Source organism: Arachis stenosperma, chromosome 7, assembly GCF_014773155.1.
Source record: "Arachis stenosperma cultivar V10309 chromosome 7, arast.V10309.gnm1.PFL2, whole genome shotgun sequence".
In the NCBI taxonomy this organism is placed as follows: domain Eukaryota; kingdom Viridiplantae; phylum Streptophyta; class Magnoliopsida; order Fabales; family Fabaceae; genus Arachis; species Arachis stenosperma.
Window position 1 is genome coordinate 83,851,185 of NC_080383.1, and position 9,445 is coordinate 83,860,629.

Genomic DNA, 9,445 nt, shown 5'->3' on the forward strand with positions numbered 1-9,445 from the left:
CGGTGTTTGGGGTTGATTCACTCAATTCTCCCCTAATCATGCTTTCCAAGATTTGTTTTTTATCTAACAATCAATAATTATTCAATGCACGCATACAATTATCATGAGGTCTTTTCTTTAGGTTGTAATGGGGCTAGGGTTAAGGTAGGATGCATATTTGGTCAAGTGAGCTTGAAGTTTGAATCTTTGATAGGCTTAGACTTCCCACCTAACCTATGACATCCTATACAATTAAGTTCTAACCTAACTACCCATTCTTCACCTTTCTACATACTCATGCATTCCCTTTTCATTTCACAACACATATGCATTGACTTTTATTTGAGCATTACTTTGGGGCATTTTGTCCCCTTTTTATTTCTTTCTTTTTCTTCTTTTTTTTTTTCTTTCTTTTTCTATATTTTTTTTTCTTTTCCATATTGTTTTTCTTTTTTTTCTTTTCTTTTTCTCTTGTTTTTTTTTCTTTCTTCCTATATACAAGAGCATCAATGCATAAGGTTTTACAATTAATCAATACATGAGCATGTACCCAATTTTCAATAATTTCAATAAAAATACAAAACTACCCTTTTATTCACCCAATGTCCCAAGGTTCCCACACTTGAATGATTCTCACACACACTAGCCTAAGCTAATCAAAGATCCAAATTAAGGACATTTATTGTTTTTCGCTTTAAGGCTTGTAATGTGCTAAATTAAGAACAAAGTGGGTTAATCGTTGGCTCAAATTTGGCTAACAAAGGAAGATAAAAGGTAAGGCCATTTGGGTAAGTGAGCTAATGAAATGATGGCCTCAATCATATAAATGCATAAATACACAAAATGATGGACATAAAGAATCAAACAAATCAAAGATTACAATCATAGGAAGAGAATAATGCACACAAGAAGGAAAATAAGTGGTTATAAGATGTAACCACACCATTAGGCTCAAATCTCACAAGCTTGTGTTCTTAGCTCAAAAACCATGTTCCAAAATAAATTCATTCAAGCAAGTTCCACAAAGTATATTTTTTTCAAATTGGTAGGGTGCCCTAAAACGGTTTCTTGGGAAAGAAATCATCACCCTAACCAAGTAGTCCTAACAAAAAAAGAAGTGGTAAAAATATGTACAAATTCTAACTAACATGCAACCTATCATGCAATGCAATAGCTAATCTAACAAAGAAAATAAAAATTTGGTGTTGAAAAGGAAATGGTTACCCATGGAGATCGGTCGGACGACCTCCCCACACTTGAAGATTGCACCGTCCGCGGTGCATGCAAAGAAGAGCAAGGTGGATGGGTTGCTATAATTGATGAGCTCCTTCAAAAGGTTGTGCGGATGACTTGTTTGTTGCCCCATTTAGAAACTTTCATTTCCTCCCGTATTGGTGGCCAACCCAAAAGGAAAGAAAGAAAAAAAATGAAGCCTACAACAAAGATATCAAGGCAATTAGAACATAAGCGGGGGCTAATGCCAAATAAGAGTATGATTCCCTACTACATGTTAGTGATGAGCGGATAATTTGTACGCTTTTTGGCATTATTTTTAGTATGTTTTTAGTATGATCTAGTTAGTTTTTATTATATTTTTATTAGTTTTTAGTTAAAATTCACTTTTCTGGACTTTACTATGAGTTTGTGTGTTTTTCTGTGATTTCAGGTATTTTCTGGCTGAAATTGAGGGATCTGAGCAAAAATCTGATCCAGAAACTCAAAAGGACTGCAGATGCTGTTGGATTCTGACCTCCCTGCACTCGAAGTGGATTTTCTGGAGCTACAGAAGCCCAATTGGCGCGCTCTCAACGGCGTTGGAAAGTAGACATCCTGGGCTTTCCAGAAATATATGATAGTCCATACTTTGCTCAAGATTTGATGGCCCAAACCGGCGTTCAAAGTCACCCTCAGAAATTCCAGCGTTAAACGCCGGAACTGGCACCAAAATGGGAGTTAAACGCCCAAACTGGAATAAAAGCTGGCGTTTAACTCCAAGAAGAGTCTCTACACGAAAATGCTTCATTGCTCAGCCCAAGCACACACCAAGTGGGCCCGGAAGTGGATTTCTATGTCATTTACTCATCTTTGTACACCTTAGGCTACTAGTTTTCTATAAATAGGACCTTTTACTATTGTATTTTCATCTTCGGACATCTAGTTCTTAGATCATTTGGGGGCTGGCCTCACGGCCATGCCTAGACCTTGTTCTTATGTATTTTCAACGGTGGAGTTTCTACACACCATAGATTAAGGTGTGGAGCTCTGCTGTACCTCGAGTATTAATGCAATTACTATTGTTCTTCTATTCAATTCCGTGAGATCAGAGTCTTCGTGGTATAGGCAAGAACTGATGGCGGCATTCAAGAGAATCCGGAAGGTCTAACCTTGTCTGTGGTATTCTGAGTAGGATTCAATGATTGAATGACTGTGACGTGCTTCAAACTCCGAACCTGCTGGGCGTTAGTGACAGACGCAAAAGAGGGATTCTATTCCAGTAGGGGAGGGAACCAACCGGTGATTGGCCGTACTGTGACAGAGTGCGTGAGCATTAGCTTTCACTGCGAGGATGGGAGGTAGCCATTGACAACGGTGAAACCCTACATGAGCTTGCCATGGAAAGGAGTAAGAAGGATTGGATGAAGGCAGTAGGAAAGCAGAGAGACGGAAGGGAAGGCATCTTCATACGCTTGTCTGAAGCTCTTACACCAATGATATACATAAGTATCTCTATCTTTATCTTTTATGTTATTTTCGTTCATCACCATATCCATTTGAGTCTGCCTGACTAAGATTTACAAGATGACCATAGCTTGCTTCATACCACCAATCTCCGTAGGATCGACCCTTACTCGCGTAAGGTTTATTACTTGGACGACCCAGTGCACTTGCTGGTTAGTTGTGCGAAGTTGTGTTTATGCCATGGTATTGAGCACCAAGTCTTTGGAGCCATTACTAGGGATTGTTTATGTTTTGAAAAGTATTGATCACAATTTCGTGCACCAAGTTTTTGGCGCCGTTGCCGGGGATTGTTCTTGTGTATGGACAACTGACGGTTCATCTTGTTGCTTAGATTAGGTATTTTTCTTCGGAGTTCTTAAGAATGAATTCTAGTGTTTCAAGGTGATGTTCTTATCATCACCAAAGCTGATTGATCCTCATCAATTTAGCTCTTGAATGCAGTGTCCTGCTGAAGCTTGGCTAGCTATGTCTAATTCCTTTAGACTAAAGCTTTAGACTAACATTGCATGATTCCTGGAATTCTCATTAAGAATTTTGATACCTTTATTTTCCTTTTCACTTAATTTTCGAAAAAACCCAAAAAAATTACAAATTCATAAAATCCAAAAATATTTCTTGTTTGAGTCTAGAGTCTCATTTTAAGTTTGGTGTCAATTGCATGTTTCTGTTCTTCTTGCATTTTTCGAATTCATGCATGTGTCTTCATTAATCTTCAAGTTGTTCTTGATGATTTCCTTGTTTTGATCTTTGAATTCTATTGACTTGAGTGTTTTGTTGTTTCTCATGTGCATTCTCATCTTGTTAGTGTTTCAAAATCTTTTTCAAAAATCACTTTACTTCTTTCCCACTTTTGTTTTCGAAAATCAATTAGTGTTTTTCAAAATGTTTTCAAAATCTTTTACTTAATTTTCGAAAATTTCTTCCTTTCTTCTCACATCCTTCTATTTATGGACTAACACTATCCCTTAATGCAAAATTCGAACTCAATCTTCTTTGATAAGTTCGAATTTTCTACTTCTGTCTTCCATTTTTCTTCCTCTGACACCTCAAGGAATCTCTATACTGTGACATAGAGGATTCCATATTTTCTTGTTTTCTTCTCTTTCATATGAGCAGGAGCAAAGACAAAGGCATTCTTGTTGAAGCTGACCCTGAACCTGAAAAGACCTTGAAGCGAAAGCTAAGAGAAGCTAAGGCACAACTCTCTGTTGAGGACCTGACCGAATTCTTCAAAGAAGAAGAACCCATGGCAGCCGAAAACAACAACAATGCCAACAATGCAAGGAAGGTGCTGGGTGACTTTACTGCACCTACTCCCAATTTCTATGGGAGAAGCATCTCTATCCCTGCCATTGGAGCAAACAACTTTGAGCTTAAGCCTCAATTAGTTTCTCTAATGCAACAGAATTGCAAGTTTCATGGACTTCCATTGGAAGATCCTCATCAGTTCTTAGTTGAATTCTTGCAAATCTGTGACACAGTCAAGACTAATGGGGTAGACCCTGAAGTCTATAGACTGATGCTATTCCCTTTTGTTGTAAGAGACAGAGCTAGGACACGGTTGGACTCACAACCTAAAGAAAGCCTGGACTCTTGGGAAAAGCTAGTCAATGCCTTCTTGGCAAAGTTCTTTCCACCTCAAAAATTGAGTAAGCTTAGAGTGGAAGTCCAAACCTTCAGACAGAAGGATGGTGAATCCCTCTATGAAGCTTGGGAAAGATACAAACAATTAATCAGAAAATGTCCCTCAAACATGCTTTCTGAATGGAGCATCATAGGTATTTTCTATGATGGTCTCTCTGAACTATCCAAGATGTCTTTGGATAGCTCTGCTGGAGGATCTCTTCACTTGAAGAAGACGCCTACAGAGGCTCAAGAACTAATTGAAATGGTTGCAAATAATCAATTCATGTACACTTCTGAAAGGAATCCTGTGAACAATGGGACAAGTCAGAAGAAAGGAGTTCTTGAGATTGATGCTCTGAATGCCATTTTGGCTCAGAACAAGATATTGACTCAACAAGTCAATTTGATTTCTCAAAGTCTGTCTGGAATGCAAAATACACCAAGCAGTACTAAGGATGCTTCATCTGAGGAAGAAGCCTATGATCCTGAGAACCCTTCAATTGAAGAGGTGAATTACCTAGGAGAACCCTATGGAAACACCTATAATTCTTCATGGAGAAATCACCCAAATCTCTCATGGAAGAATCAAGAGAAACCTCAACAAGGTTTCAATAACAATAATGGTGGAAGAAACAGGTTTAGCAATAGCAAGCCTTTTCCATCATCTTCTCAGCAACAGACAGAGAATCCTAAGCAGAACCCCTCTGACTTAGCAACCATGGTCTCTGATCTAATCAAAACCACTCAAAGTTTCATGAATGAAACAAGGTCCTCCATTAGAAATTTGGAGGCACAAGTGGGACAGATGAGTAAGAAAGTTACTGAACTCCCTCCAAGTACTCTTCCAAGCAATACAGAAGAAAATCCAAAAGGAGAGTGCAAAGCCATAACCATGGCCGAATTTGGAGAGGAAGGAGATGAAGTGGACGCCACTGAGGAAGACCTCAATGGGCGTACACTGACCTCCACTGAGTTTCCCAATGAGGAACCATGGGAATCTGAGGCTCAAAATGAGACCATAGAGATTCCATTGGACTTACTTCTGCCATTCATGAGCTCTGATGAGTATTCTTCCTCTGAAGAGGATGAGTATGTCACTGAAGAGCAAGTTGCTAAATACCTTGGAGCAATCATGAAGCTAAATGACAAGTTGTTTGGAAATGAGACTTGGGAGGATGAACCTCCTTTGCTCACCAAAGAACTGGATGACTTGTCTAGGCAGAAATTACCTCAAAAGAAACAAGATCCTGGGAAGTTTTCCATACCTTGCACCATAGGCACCATGACCTTCAAGAAGGCTCTGTGTGACTTAGGGTCAAGTGTAAACCTCATGCCTCTCTCTGTAATGGAGAAGCTAGGGATCTTTGAGGTACAAGCTGCAAGAATCTCACTAGAGATGGCAGACAACTCAAGAAAACAATCTTATGGATTTGTAGAGAATGTTTTGGTAAAAGTTGAAGACCATTACATCCCTACTGATTTCATAGTCCTAGAGACTGGGAAGTGCATGGATGAATCCATCATCCTTGGTAGACCCTTCCTAGCCACAGCAAAGGCTGTGATTGATGTTGATGGAGGTGAACTGATCATTCAAGTGAATAAAAAATCCTATGTGTTGAAAGCTCAAGGATATCCCTCTGTCACCATGGAGAGGAAGCATGAAGAGCTTCTCTCAAATCAGAGACAAACAGAGCCCCCACAGTTAAACTCTAAGTTTGGTGTTGGGAGGCCACAACCAAACTCTAAGTTTGGTGTTGAACCCCCACATTCAAACTCTAAGCTTGGTGTTGGGAGGTTCCAACATTGCTCTAAGTATCTGTGAGGCTCCATGAGAGCCCTCTGTCAAGCTACTGACATTAAAGAAGCGCTTGTTGGGAGGCAACCCAATGATTATATTTTATATATTTTCTTTTGTTATTTTATGATTTTTGTAGGTTGATGATCATAAGAAGTCACAAAATCAATTGAAAAAGCAAAAACAGAATGAAAAACAGGAAGAAAAACAGCACACCCTGGAGGAAGAACTCACTGGCGTTTAAACGCCAGTGAGGGTAGCAGTTGGGCGTTTAACGCCCAGTCTGGCACCATTCTGGGCGTTTAACGCCAGAAAGGGGCACCAGACTGGCGTTAAACGCCAGGAAAGGGCAAGAACCTGGCGTTAAACGCCAGGAATGGGCACCAGCCCGGCGTTTAACGCCAGAAATGCCTCAAAACGTGATTTTGAGTGGCATTTGGTGCAGGGATGACTTTTCCTTGACACCTCAGGATCTGTGGACTCCACAGGATCCCCACCAACCCCACCACCACTCTCTCTTCTTCTTCTTCACCCATTCACCAATCACCTCAACATCTCTTCCTCTTCACCACTCACATCCATCCTTCATAAAACACCACTTCTTCCCCTCTTTGGCCGAACACAAAGCCATTCCCTTCTTCCTCATCTCTTCTTTCTTCTTTTGCTCGAGGACGAGCAAACCTTTTAAGTTTGGTGTGGTAAAAGCATTGCTTTTTGTTTTTCCATAACCATTTATGGCATCCAAAGCCGGTTCAACTGAGAAGGCATGACCTCAAGCCCATCACTAAGAAAAGGATGGAGCAAACAAGAGACCCCTCTCATCAAGAGATCCCTGAGATACCTCAAGGGATGCACTTTCCTCCACAAGACTATTGGGAGCAACTAAACACCTCCCTAGGAGAATTGAGTTCCAACATGGGACAACTAAGGGTGGAGCACCAAGAACACTCCATTCTCCTCCATGAAATTAGAGAAGATCAAAGAATCATGAGAGAGGAGCAACAAAGACAAGGAAGAGACATTGAGGAGCTCAAGAACTCCATAAGACCTTCAAGAGGAAGAACAAGCCGCCATCACTAAGGTGGACCCGTTCTTTAATCTCCTTGTTCTTTATTTTTCTGTTTTTCGAATTTTTATGCTTATGTTTATCCATGTTTGTGTCTTATGATCATTAGTGTCTTAGTGTCTATGCCTTAAAGTTATGAATGTCCTATGAATCCATCACCTTTCTTAAAAGAAAACTGTTTTTATCACAAAAGAACAAGAAGTACAGGATTTCAATTTCATCTTTAAAACTAGCTTAATTAGATTGATGTGGTGACAATACTTTTTGTTTTCTGAATGTATGCTTAAACAGTGCATATGTCTTTTGAATTTGTGGTTCATGAATGTTAAAATTGTTGGCTCTTGAAAGAATGATGAAAAAGGAAACATGTTACTGAGGATCTGAAAAATCATAAAAATGATTCTTGAAGCAAGAAAAAGCAGTGAATACAAAAAATAAAAAAAAAAGAGAGAAGGAGAAAAACGAAAAAAAAGGGAGAAAAAGAAAAAGAAAGAAATAAAGTTGTGATCCAAGGCAAAAAGAGTGTGCTTAAGAACCCTGGACACCTCTAATTGGGGACTCTAGCAAAGCTGAGTCACAATCTGAAAAGGTTCACCCAATTATGTGTCTGTGGCATGAATGTATCCGGTGGTAATACTGGAAGACAGAGTGCTTTGGGCCACGGCCAAGACTCATAAAGTAGCTGTGTTCAAGAATCATCATACTTAACTAGGAGAATCAATAACACTATCTGGATTCTAAGTTCCTAAAGAAGCCAATCATTCTGAATTTCAAAGGATAAAGTGAGATGCCAAAACTGTTCGGAGGCAAAAAGCTACTAGTCCCGCTCATCTAATTTGGAGCTAAGTTTCACTGATAATTTGGAGTCTATAGTATATTCTCTTCTTTTTATCTTATTTGATTTTCAGTTGCTTGGAGACAAGCAACAATTTAAGTTTGGTGTTGTGATGATCGGATAATTTGTACGCTTTTTGGCATTGTTTTTAGTATGTTTTTAGTATGATCTAGTTAGTTTTTATTATATTTTTATTAGTTTTTAGTTAAAATTCACTTTTCTGGACTTTACTATGAGTTTGTGTGTTTTTCTGTGATTTCAGGTATTTTCTGGCTGAAATTGAGGGATCTGAGCAAAAATCTGATCCAGAAACTCAAAAGGACTGCAGATGCTGTTGGATTCTGACCTCCCTGCACTCGAAGTGGATTTTCTGGAGCTACAGAAGTCCAATTGGTGCGCTCTCAACGGCGTTGGAAAGTAGACATCCTGGGCTTTCCAGCAATATATGATAGTCCATACTTTGCCCAAGATTTGATGGCCCAAACCGGCGTTCAAAGTCACCCTCAGAAATTCCAGCGTTAAACGCCGGAACTGGCACCAAAATGGGAGTTAAACGCCCAAACTGGAATAAAAGCTGGCGTTTAACTCCAAGAAGAGTCTCTACACGAAAATGCTTCATTGCTCAGCCCAAGCACACACCAAGTGGGCCCGGAAGTGGATTTCTATGTCATTTACTCATCTTTGTACACCTTAGGCTACTAGTTTTCTATAAATAGGACCTTTTACTATTGTATTTTCATCTTCGGACATCTAGTTCTTAGATCATTTGAGGGCTGGCCTCACGGCCATGCCTAGACCTTGTTCTTATGTATTTTCAACGATGGAGTTTCTACACACCATAGATTAAGGTGTGGAGCTCTGCTGTACCTCGAGTATTAATGCAATTACTATTGTTCTTCTATTCAATTCCGTGAGATCAGAGTCTTCGTGGTATAGGCAAGAACTGATGGCGGCATTCAAGAGAATCCGGAAGGTCTAACCTTGTCTGTGGTATTCTGAGTAGGATTCAATGATTGAATGACTGTGACGTGCTTCAAACTCCGAACCTGCTGGGCGTTAGTGACAGACGCAAAAGAGGGATTCTATTCCAGTAGGGGAGGGAACCAACCGGTGATTGGCCGTACTGTGACAGAGTGCGTGAGCATTAGCTTTCACTGCGAGGATGGGAGGTAGCCATTGACAACGGTGAAACCCTACATGAGCTTGCCATGGAAAGGAGTAAGAAGGATTGGATGAAGGCAGTAGGAAAGCAGAGAGACGGAAGGGAAGGCATCTTCATACGCTTGTCTGAAGCTCTTACACCAATGATATACATAAGTATCTCTATCTTTATCTTTTATGTTATTTTCGTTCATCACCATATCCATTTGAGTCTGCCTGACTAAGATTTACAAGATGACCATAG

The 9,445-nt window shown here is 39.9% G+C and overlaps 1 non-coding gene across 1 annotated transcript; it reads right to left on the bottom strand.

Annotated features, from left to right (window-relative positions):
• Nucleotides 1-4,369: 4,369 nt before the first annotated feature.
• LOC130942773 (small nucleolar RNA R71) lies at nt 4,370-4,477 on the bottom strand. Its single transcript, XR_009071324.1, has one exon. It is a non-coding gene; the product is annotated as a small nucleolar RNA R71 (small nucleolar RNA).
• Between the last annotated feature and the right edge of the window lie 4,968 nt (nt 4,478-9,445).